Below are 10,206 nucleotides of genomic sequence, written 5' to 3'. Positions count from 1 at the left end.
ATATATATATATATAGAATTAGGCTACTATACTATCTATAGTACCGAAGCTCCGGTACTATAGTCTTGGTTTCATTCTTAGGGTGTTCAAATTAACGATCCATACCGTTAAATATGATATAGGGTATATGAAGTTCTTAGGAATAAGATTTTAGTTTTTTTCGACATCGTTTACTTAATAAATAAATTATGTCAAAATGGACGGTGAAAATTGAATAATTTTTAAAATTTGAGCATAGGACTTTTAAATTCAAGATCAAGAATGTTAACCTTAATCTAGATAGTTTAAAGTATTTTCTATCAAAATTTGAAGAAATTTAGATTCTTCTATACCGTTAAACTTCAAACTCACTATAGTAGCCATTGAAAATTGACAATTTTAAAATAGTCAATTTTAAAATAGTTTGATCATAAAGTAAACTATGTCGAAAAAATATAAAATTTTATTTCTAAAAATTTAAATACTCTAGATCAATTTTAACGGTGTGGATCGTTGATTTGAACACCCTAAAATCGAAAACGAGACTATAGTATCGGATCCCCGTAATATAGATAGTATATATAGGAGACTAGCTCTATATATATATTATTCTTTAAATATATATACATATGTATATGGTTTTACATACTAAATTAATGAATAATTGATGATTAGAAGAGGACCCATTAGATTCCTTTAGATTTCTAATTAATGGGAGTTGTAATTGCTTCATTCATTGCATGAGCTATATAAAGTATATGTAGTGTACTTAGAGATACTCATTTGTTGCTTCCCCATGAAGCTGAGAAAGTTGACGGCGCCGCGCATGTGAAAATAAATTAATTATATATATATATATATATATATATATATATATATAATTGAGCTCTTAAACTTTTGAAAGTATCAAAACATTGGTGCTTGTAAGTTTTTAGCGTTTAAATTAAAAAATATGTGGTTAGGATGATATGGGCCTCCTAGGATTGAGTGGGTGGTCGGTTGAATAGTATAATCTAACGGGTGTAAATGATCAACAGTGCTGATCTAACGGTTATATATATATATATATATATATAGAGAGAGAGAGAGAGAGAGAGAGAGAGAGAGAGAGCTAGGCTCCTATGCTTTCGAAAATACGAAAGCCTCCGTACTTATAAGTTGTTTTCAATAATGAGGCATCCGATTCGGCGATCGGTTCCGTTAGACATGATCTACGTTATTAGAACTACTTAGAAACCAAATTTCATAATTTTTTGACTTCGTTTGTCTAATAAACAAGTAGTCTCAAAATGAACGGATGAAAATAAAAATCGCATAAAAAATAGTGATAAATGACTCAAATTTCAAATCGGAAGTATTGGTCTTGCTATTGATGTTAAGTAGAATTTTCTATTAAATTTTTATCTAATTTGGATACTTCTACACCGTTGAACTTAAAAACGTGCCACATCGACTGTTAAAATAGTCATTTTTGAAACCTTTTAATTGCTTGGTAAATGATGTCAAAAATTATAAAATTTGGTTTCTAAATAGTTCTAATAGGGTAGATTATACNGAAACTAAATTTCATAATTTTTCGGCGTCATTTACCAATCAAACGAGTAGTCTAAAAATGAACGGCTGAAAATGAAAATCTCATAAAAAATAGTAATAAAGAATTCAAATTTCAAATCGGAAGTATTGGTCTTGCTATTGATGTTAAGTAGAATTTTCTATTAAATTTTTATCTAATTTGGATACTTCTACACCGTTGAACTTAAAAACGTGCCACATCGACTGTTAAAATAGTCATTTTTGAAACCTTTTAATTGCTTGGTAAATGATGTCAAAAATTATAAAATTTGGTTTCTAAATAGTTCTAATAGGGTAGATTATACTTAACGGAGCCGATCGTCGAATTGGATTTCCTATCATCGAAAACAACTTACAAGTACGGAGGTCTCCGTACTTTCGAAAATACAGAAGACTTACTATATATATATATATATATATATATATATATATATATATATATATATATATATATAGAGTAGGTGTCTTGTGTTATTAGAAGCACGGAGATTTCCGTGTTTCTAAGTTATTTTCGATAATGTAACCTTCAAATCGACGATATATCGGCTTTGTTAGACTTGATCTAGCGTGTTGAAACTATCTAGAAAATAAATTTTATGATTTTTCAATATTATTTATTTAGTAATAAAAAAGACTCAAAATTAATTGTTGAAAATAAATATCTCATAAAAAGTAATGATGTAGTACTAAATTTTCGATCAGAAATAGTATAAAAATATTTTCTATCAAAATTTTATCTTATTTGAATATTTGAGCATTGTTGAACTTGCAAACGACATAGATCAATCATTAAAAATTATTAATTTCGAATTATTTTGATCATTAGATAAATAATATCGAAAATTCAAAAAAAATATTTTCTAAATATTTCAAATATACTAGATCAAGTCTAATGAAGCTGATCGTCGATTCGAAAGCCTCATCATCAAAAAGGACTTAGGAGTACAGAGGTCTCCGTACTCTTAATAGCTACACTATATATATTTGCTTACTAATAATATTGAGTCAGCAGTACAAAGGGCCTCTAAAATTACTAATTTTAAGTCTTTTGATACTATAAGTAATATTTAAAAATTATGAAATTTATCTTTTAGATAATTTAAATATTCTAAACTAAATCTAATAGAATATATCGTTAATCTGGAAGTCCCATCGTTAAAAAAAAAAAAAATTAATAGCCTAGAAGTCTTCATATTTTCAAAAGTATCTCAGCTGAATTCTCTCTCTCTCTTCAAAAATGTCAAAAGATTGAGGATAAAATATGCATGTATAGCCAGAATATATTCCAAACCAGCTACATTCACAGAAAAGGGTTTTCCATATATGCGCGCGTGGCGTTTAAAAACAAGGGACACAAGGTTTAATATATTGTTCGCATTTGCATATACGCGATTGGGCTACGTACAGTGAAAAAGTCATGACAAAGAAATCCTTTTACAATCTCAACACTTCTGTATTGGTTAGTATGAAATGTTCACAACTACATAAAGCTTCATTTTTCTATATATTTGTAGTTATTTATTAATTACTTCAGTTATTTTGGCACTAGCTAATATTCACTAAAATATGCCAAGTACCCATTCTCCAGGAGCTACTTGTTTGAATTCTGGGTAAAGTGCAGTATGAGCCCCTTACAACTTTTTCAAAAGTTTCACTTTCGCTCCATTGTATATATCTTGAATATTATAAATATTTCTTCTTCTTTTTTTTTTGTGAGAGATAGGTAACATGCTATCCGCTTCATTTATTTTATTTAGAAATAAACTTAGCTAGAAATGTGAATCAATTAGGATTCGAACTTGGGATCTCGGGTACCAACCACCAAGCCCTTTGTCACTTGCTCTAGGGGCGGTCGGTAATATTATAAATATTTTAGATTGGCTCATTTCGATCATTTGAGGCCTCCCCAGAGAAAAGATTTTAGACACCTATTGATACCAATATTGGCTTAAAGGGGCCGGCATATTGTCTTGTGGCGGCAGACTAGGTTGGATTAAGTTACATTCGAAATAGCGGGAGATCAGGTTGTATTGAGTCATATTCGAAGTGGAGGAAGGTTAGTTGAATCGAGTCATAATTGAGACACGTGCGCACTATGTCTGTATGGTTTAAGTGAATTAGTTTTAACAGCTCGAGCTTTTAGATTTCATGGTTAGTACCATTGATATATGCAACAACTGGTATCAAAACCAAAGGTTATAGATTTAATTCCCGTATGCTATGAATTTGCATAGATATTGGGGAGATTGTTGGCTTAAAAAACACAGTATATATATATATATATATCCTGCCCTATGACGAGAAGTCAGATTAAGTCAAGTCACGTTCTAAATTACGGAATCGAGGTCGAATTGAGCCGAATCATAATCAAGACCCGTGGGGACTCTATCTGTACGCTTTAAGTGAATTAGTTGTATATTTCTGGTAACTCAAGCTTTTGGAATTAATGGCTAGCGTTAATGCCAATAATCTGACAACCAACTCAAATTATAGGGCACAAACCATATATTTAAGCTTATGTGTGGATCCAATTTCCAACCTCTAGATTAGTATTTAGGTGTCAAATCGCCACACTACTAGTTTGTGAGGTGCTAATATGCTTCCAATATGATAACGTATTAAGAATTATCAAGTCCAAAAATTTAAATTTTCTCCATAGCATTAATATTGTAAGGGAATTGTTTCATCTAACAATATACATCAATAATGTGAATTCCTAATTTTCTTTTTCTTAATTAACATCCAACTTTAAGATTCGTTAATTCCTTCTTCTTATCCAAATATATTCTGATTGGTGATAATGTTAGATATAAAAATATATTATCTTATGATGTCAATATACCTAGTATCTAAGGTGTTGACAATAAAAGGTTAAAATTAAAATTCAAGAACTACTTTTAATTCTTTCTCCTATTCCATGGAAACTTCAATGATATATAAATCTAAATCCCATCAAAACTAGTTTATTGCATTCAAATATTGTTCTTTTTTGTCTTTTTGGTGCCTTTTTTTTAACTATACTGATTTATAGATTACCTTTCGTATTTCAGCTTATTTTGATAATGCATATACTTATTTTGATATTTTAGAGCGTCCAAAAAAATAAAAATAATTAAAAAAAATGATTTAAGAGCCTATATCCTCTAGTGCTTTAAAATATTATTGGAAATTGCAACGGAGAAGTGTCAAATGATATATAAAGTTTTTATTTTTTAAAAAAAGCTAATGAAAGTTTAAGTTTGATAAGACCAAGCCCAAGTTTGTTTTATGGGTGGACTAAGTGTGTTCGAATGTCGAACTCAAGCCGAATGTTAAAATTCTAGCCCAAATTGGGTCCAAGCCCAATTTAGCCCAGCTTGTCGCATTTATGGTTTATAATATTTTCAAAATTTTAAAAGGCAGGAATAAAATTAACTCGTCTCAGAAATTTTTTTAAAAAAAGAAAAACATATTGCTGAAATTGTGATATTCTCATATTTTTTAAGGGTGTGATTGAAATTAGCTAAAAGAACACAAAAATAATTTACCGAAAACCAAAAAAATTTATCAATACTATTTAGAGCCGTGTTTAATCTCATGTTTAATATTGCACAAACTCATTTGGAATTTAAGCTCATGAAAGAAAAGGAAGATATATAGGGAATAGGTAACTTTTTGGATGCATCAGAAGTGTGCAACAATTTTTTTACCCAAATATTAAATCAGATTGAAACAACTTCAAAAATTTAGGTACAACATGTCAAATTCAAAAGTTTGGAGATAACATGTCAAATGTTTAGAAATTAGCACCACAAGTTACCATAATATATCTCTCTACATAGGCCCCATATGCATATCTATTACTCTTTATGAATCCCCAATGTTTTAAGCTGATGTGTCATAACCTTTTAATTTTGAAATTTTTTTAATTTAGAATGATCCATTTTATTCTCTTTCTCAATATACGTCTCTTCATCTCCCCCATTTAATTTTTATTTAAAATGAGCCATTTTACTATCTCTCTCTCAACATACGTCTATTCATCTCCCCATTCAATTTTTATTTAGAATGAACCATTTTACTCTCTCTCTCAACATTCGTCTCCTCATCTCTCCCATTTTATTCTCTCTTTCTCAACATACGTCTCTTCATCTCTCCCATTTAATTTTTATTTAGAATGAGCTATTTTACTCTCTCTCTCTCCATCGTTGGTAGATGTATCAAGTGAAATACACAAAAAAATATTTAATATTTTATTATTATTAATTAATACTATAGTTTCTACTCGCTGCAAAGCGCGGGACTCTTCACTAGTATGGTAACTTAATACGGGAATATAGTTCAAACTAAATGGCTAAACATACAGTTGCTTGAATCCCGGACTTTATTGCAAACACGTATCTAACTATTTATTAGATTGTAAGTGATTAAACGTTTTCATCTCAGTAATTTTATCCTCTTTTAGGTCAGTGAAAGGACAACAAAAAAAACAGAGAGGCAAATCTAGTTGCTTAAAATTTCATTAAGCATCCATTTTCATGTAACATTTGTTAAAATAAACTACTTAACCACCACTTCGTTTTTATTTCATATCCTACCCACTCTTAGCACTAAAGTTCCATACATTTATTGGCGAAATAGGCAATAATTTGCCTCGGAGATTTGAAGGTTCAACGGCTATAAAAATGAAAGTCCCTCTCTTTCTTTCTCTCCCTCTCTCTCTCTCTTCATTCGTTAATTTCCAACCACCCTTCACAGTTTCATTTACAAATTCAGATCCTCTTTCTTTATCTCCTATTTGATGAACTGATGTGTGAATAGTGTTACTACACAAAATATTAGGTAAAAATATATAGAATTTATCTAAACCATGGACTATTTTAAATCAACTATCTAACTTTTTGGAACAAGTGGACCATTTGGAAGTGAATCTTTTGGGAACCTAGTTTGGGACAGGTGGAAGAGTACGGAGGGTGCACACACGAAGAGAAACAGACTAACCGACCTGATAGGCGGTTGGTGGACCATTTGAAAGGTAAGAAATGATTCCATCTTTAGAAGGATCCAGCTGAACCCTGGGCAAGCCGTTCTATACTTTAAGCAGCTAGTGCAAGAGTGGGATCATCTTCTTCTCCCAATTTAACGTTTTTTTTTTTTTTTTTTTTTCGCCGTTCTGTCAGGGGCCCTGGCCTCACCCTTGTAGTTAGTTCATATCTTTAATGAATGAAACAGGTAGCGTGCTACCTTTCTCTCTCAAAAAAAAAAAAAAAAAAAAACTATTCAACTTTTTAAAATATTAATTGTACTAACCAGTCTTTCAATTTATTTGATTTGAGTCAATTAGCGATATTTTGATTTCAAAGTTTGAATGCGATATTTGTTGATACAAGTTTAGGTAATATGCTTCATGCAATTATCGTGACTATAAATTTATTAAAATAAACAATTAGTTTGTAAAATTAGCCTAAATTTTACTGACTCAAATCAAATAAATTAAAAAGTTGGATAGTAAGATTAAAATATTGAAAGGTTGAGTTGTCGGTTCAAAATAATTCATAGTTTAGACATGTTATATACGTTGTTACTAAAATGTCATTATAAAATCATTACAACTTTCTCTAGTAGAAATTAAAAATATCAAATTAGAGCATCTATTTTGAAATTCGGAAGTAAATTATTAAATTTTAAATTTTAAATTTTAATTATAGATTTTTTTAATTTCAAATTTTAAAGTTTAAATGGTATACTTTAAATTTTAAAATTTAAAGTTTCAAATTTCAAATTTTAAATTTCAAATTCCAAATTCCAAATTCCAAATTTAAAACATAAAATATAATATAAATTTTTTATTTTTTATTTTAAATTTTAATTTTATATTTTGAATTTTGAATTTTAATTTTAAAATTTTTATTTTTAAATTTTGAATTTTGAATTTTGAATTTTAAAATTTTAGAGATTTAATTATTATAAATACTGTGGAATTGTATGATCTGTATCCAAACAGCTTAAAAATGAAGCTATGGAATTTTTTTATAGTTACAGAATTCCGTATTTCATTTAAACCAAAACCATAAAATAAAAATCCCATGGAGTTTTTTAACTATGCATCCAAACATGGCCTAATTGGAAAATCGAGTTACCAGAAGCTCTACAAAATTGTTGGATTGTACTCTTGTTTGGGAAATCGTATTATCATGGTTTGGCACATTTTGACTCTAATTGTTTTGATTTTAAATTGTTTCATATTTTCTAAGTCATTTTGATTTTCGATTGTTCGAGTCCTTAAAATGTGTGACTTTGATATCACACAATTCAAATGTAATACTATCATTTTGTGTTGAATTTAAAAATTATAGGTATCTATTTCTTATAGCTTATGTTTTTTAAAACTAATGATTGCTTTACATAATTTAACATGATATCACAACAGAAAATCTTGGGCCCAGACGTAAGAGGGAGTGTTGAGTTCGAATTAGTGACCCTCCTACCTTCATTTAATTTTCTTCAATTGAATTTAGTTTCACGTTCTAAATCTATTAAAAAGTATCGAACCCATATATGAAAGAGAGTGTTGAATATAAATATTAAAAGTATTAGGGCATGTTTGGTTTGTAGTCGGAATCAAAATAAGCAGGAATCGGAATCGAAATGACTCATTACCTAATTCTGTTTGGTTTATCACCTGAATCGGAATCGGAATAAATCATTTCCATTATCGGTGTTTGGTTCAGGTGAATATAAAAAACGTAATCAAATTAATATACTAACATTATTTTTATAATATATTAATTTAAATTCAAATTAAATATTAAATATTAAAAATTTACATCAAAATTTTGAAATAATGTCAAAATTTTAAATATATTTTGTTTAAAAAAATTAAACTTTGAAGTTAAGTGGATAATTCAAAATATGAAACTAAAATTTTGATTTATTCAAATTCAAACTTAAAATTACAATTTAAATTTTAATTTGAATCCATAAATTTAATTTAAGTTTGAAATAAAATTTGAATAAAAATTTATATAAATTAAAATTTAATTTAAATTCAAATTAATAAGTTAGATTCGAAATACTTGATTAAATTTTAATTTTTAATTTAAGTTCAAATTAAAATTTAAAATTATATATTTAATTTTTAAATTTTAACTCATATTTTAATTAAAAAATTGAAAAAATAAATTTAATCCGAATAAATATCCATTTCGTCGGGATTCAACTTCCAATCCGGCCTCCTAGGCCGGATTAAAAAAAAAAGGTGATTGGGGAATTCCCATTCCACTCGGGAATCGGAATCGGAATGAGACTCCTGCTTACCAAACACCCACAAACGGATTTACCCATTCCAATTTCGATTCCAGGGTGAAAAAGAAGCGAACCAAACACACCCACCAACTAAAGTTTTTGAAAAATAATAATTATTTTATATAATTTAACATTTTGACTTTAAGTTAATTAAATTGGTGTTTGAATCATTTATTTGAAATGAATTAATAGACAAACGTTTATTTGGAAAAACTTCTGGTGTTTTTATGAGCAGTTCTATGAACAAAAAAAAAAGTATTAAGCAATGGAAATTAAAACAACTGCTATATGCATTTTAATATTGGGAAATATTTTAAATATTTAAGCATTAGAATATTTATTTATTGACAAATTCTTGGATTATTGGATATATATAATAAGTTGTTGACCTATTCACCGATATTGGTTAAGCAAAAATGCCCAAATATCCTCACAAAATTACACGATTGCCATTGTTTCTGTTGCTGAGGTATAAATGCAGAGTGGCCCCTCAACTATATGACATTTGAAACGACACGATCGACTTTTATGTTTTTTTAGATCTTTTGGAATTTTAATAATTTGTCAAATATTTTAAAATTTTAATAATATATTGGTCATTTTGCCAAATTAATTTACTGACTTGAATTACTTTTTAGTAATAAAACTAGCTCAATTAACTGTTAATAACTTATAGGATTACTTAATTTCGAGTATAAGAACAAAAATAAAAAATTAGAAGTTATGAAGATTTTAATAAAAAAAAATACTAGTCAACGGGTCTATTTCAAAATCGTCTATAGTTGAGGGGTCTTCACACATATTTACCATAAATTAACTACCACCGTTCATCAATTATATATCTCACCAAAATGGTCTCCTAATCAAAGGCACGTGAGTTCCACGTGTGGGCCCATAAGCTGTACTTTGTGGGTGCTTTAAATCTCGCGCAAGTTGATCGGACGGTCGTGATGGAGGCTGAAGAAATTAAGAGTAGACGGGGTCTATGGCGCGTGTTGGCCGTGTCATGTGAGAAATTGTTTCATGGACTCGGTCCACCACGTCCGTCGTGGACCGCCTACGTTATTGCTTTTTACATGCTTCAATCACTACCCTTCACTGAGTTACAATTCTTAAGAATTTAAAATATATATATATATATATATATAGGATAAATTTTAAGTTCTCACAGTTTTACTCATTTTTATTTTATTATTTTATTGCTTGATCATGTCTTATTATAACGGATACACTGTAAAAGCTAACATATCATAAAATATTTATTATTTTATTATATGAGATTTATGTGCGTCGTGTAAATATTAAAATAAAAATTATATGGAGAGTCTTCCCTTAATTAACAATTTATTAATATAATGCATAAATTTTAAA

This window comes from Ananas comosus, linkage group 9 (assembly GCF_001540865.1).
Source record: "Ananas comosus cultivar F153 linkage group 9, ASM154086v1, whole genome shotgun sequence".
NCBI lineage: Eukaryota > Viridiplantae > Streptophyta > Magnoliopsida > Poales > Bromeliaceae > Ananas > Ananas comosus.
The sequence above is the reverse complement of the archived record's forward strand: the minus strand, read 5'-3'. Positions refer to the sequence as shown.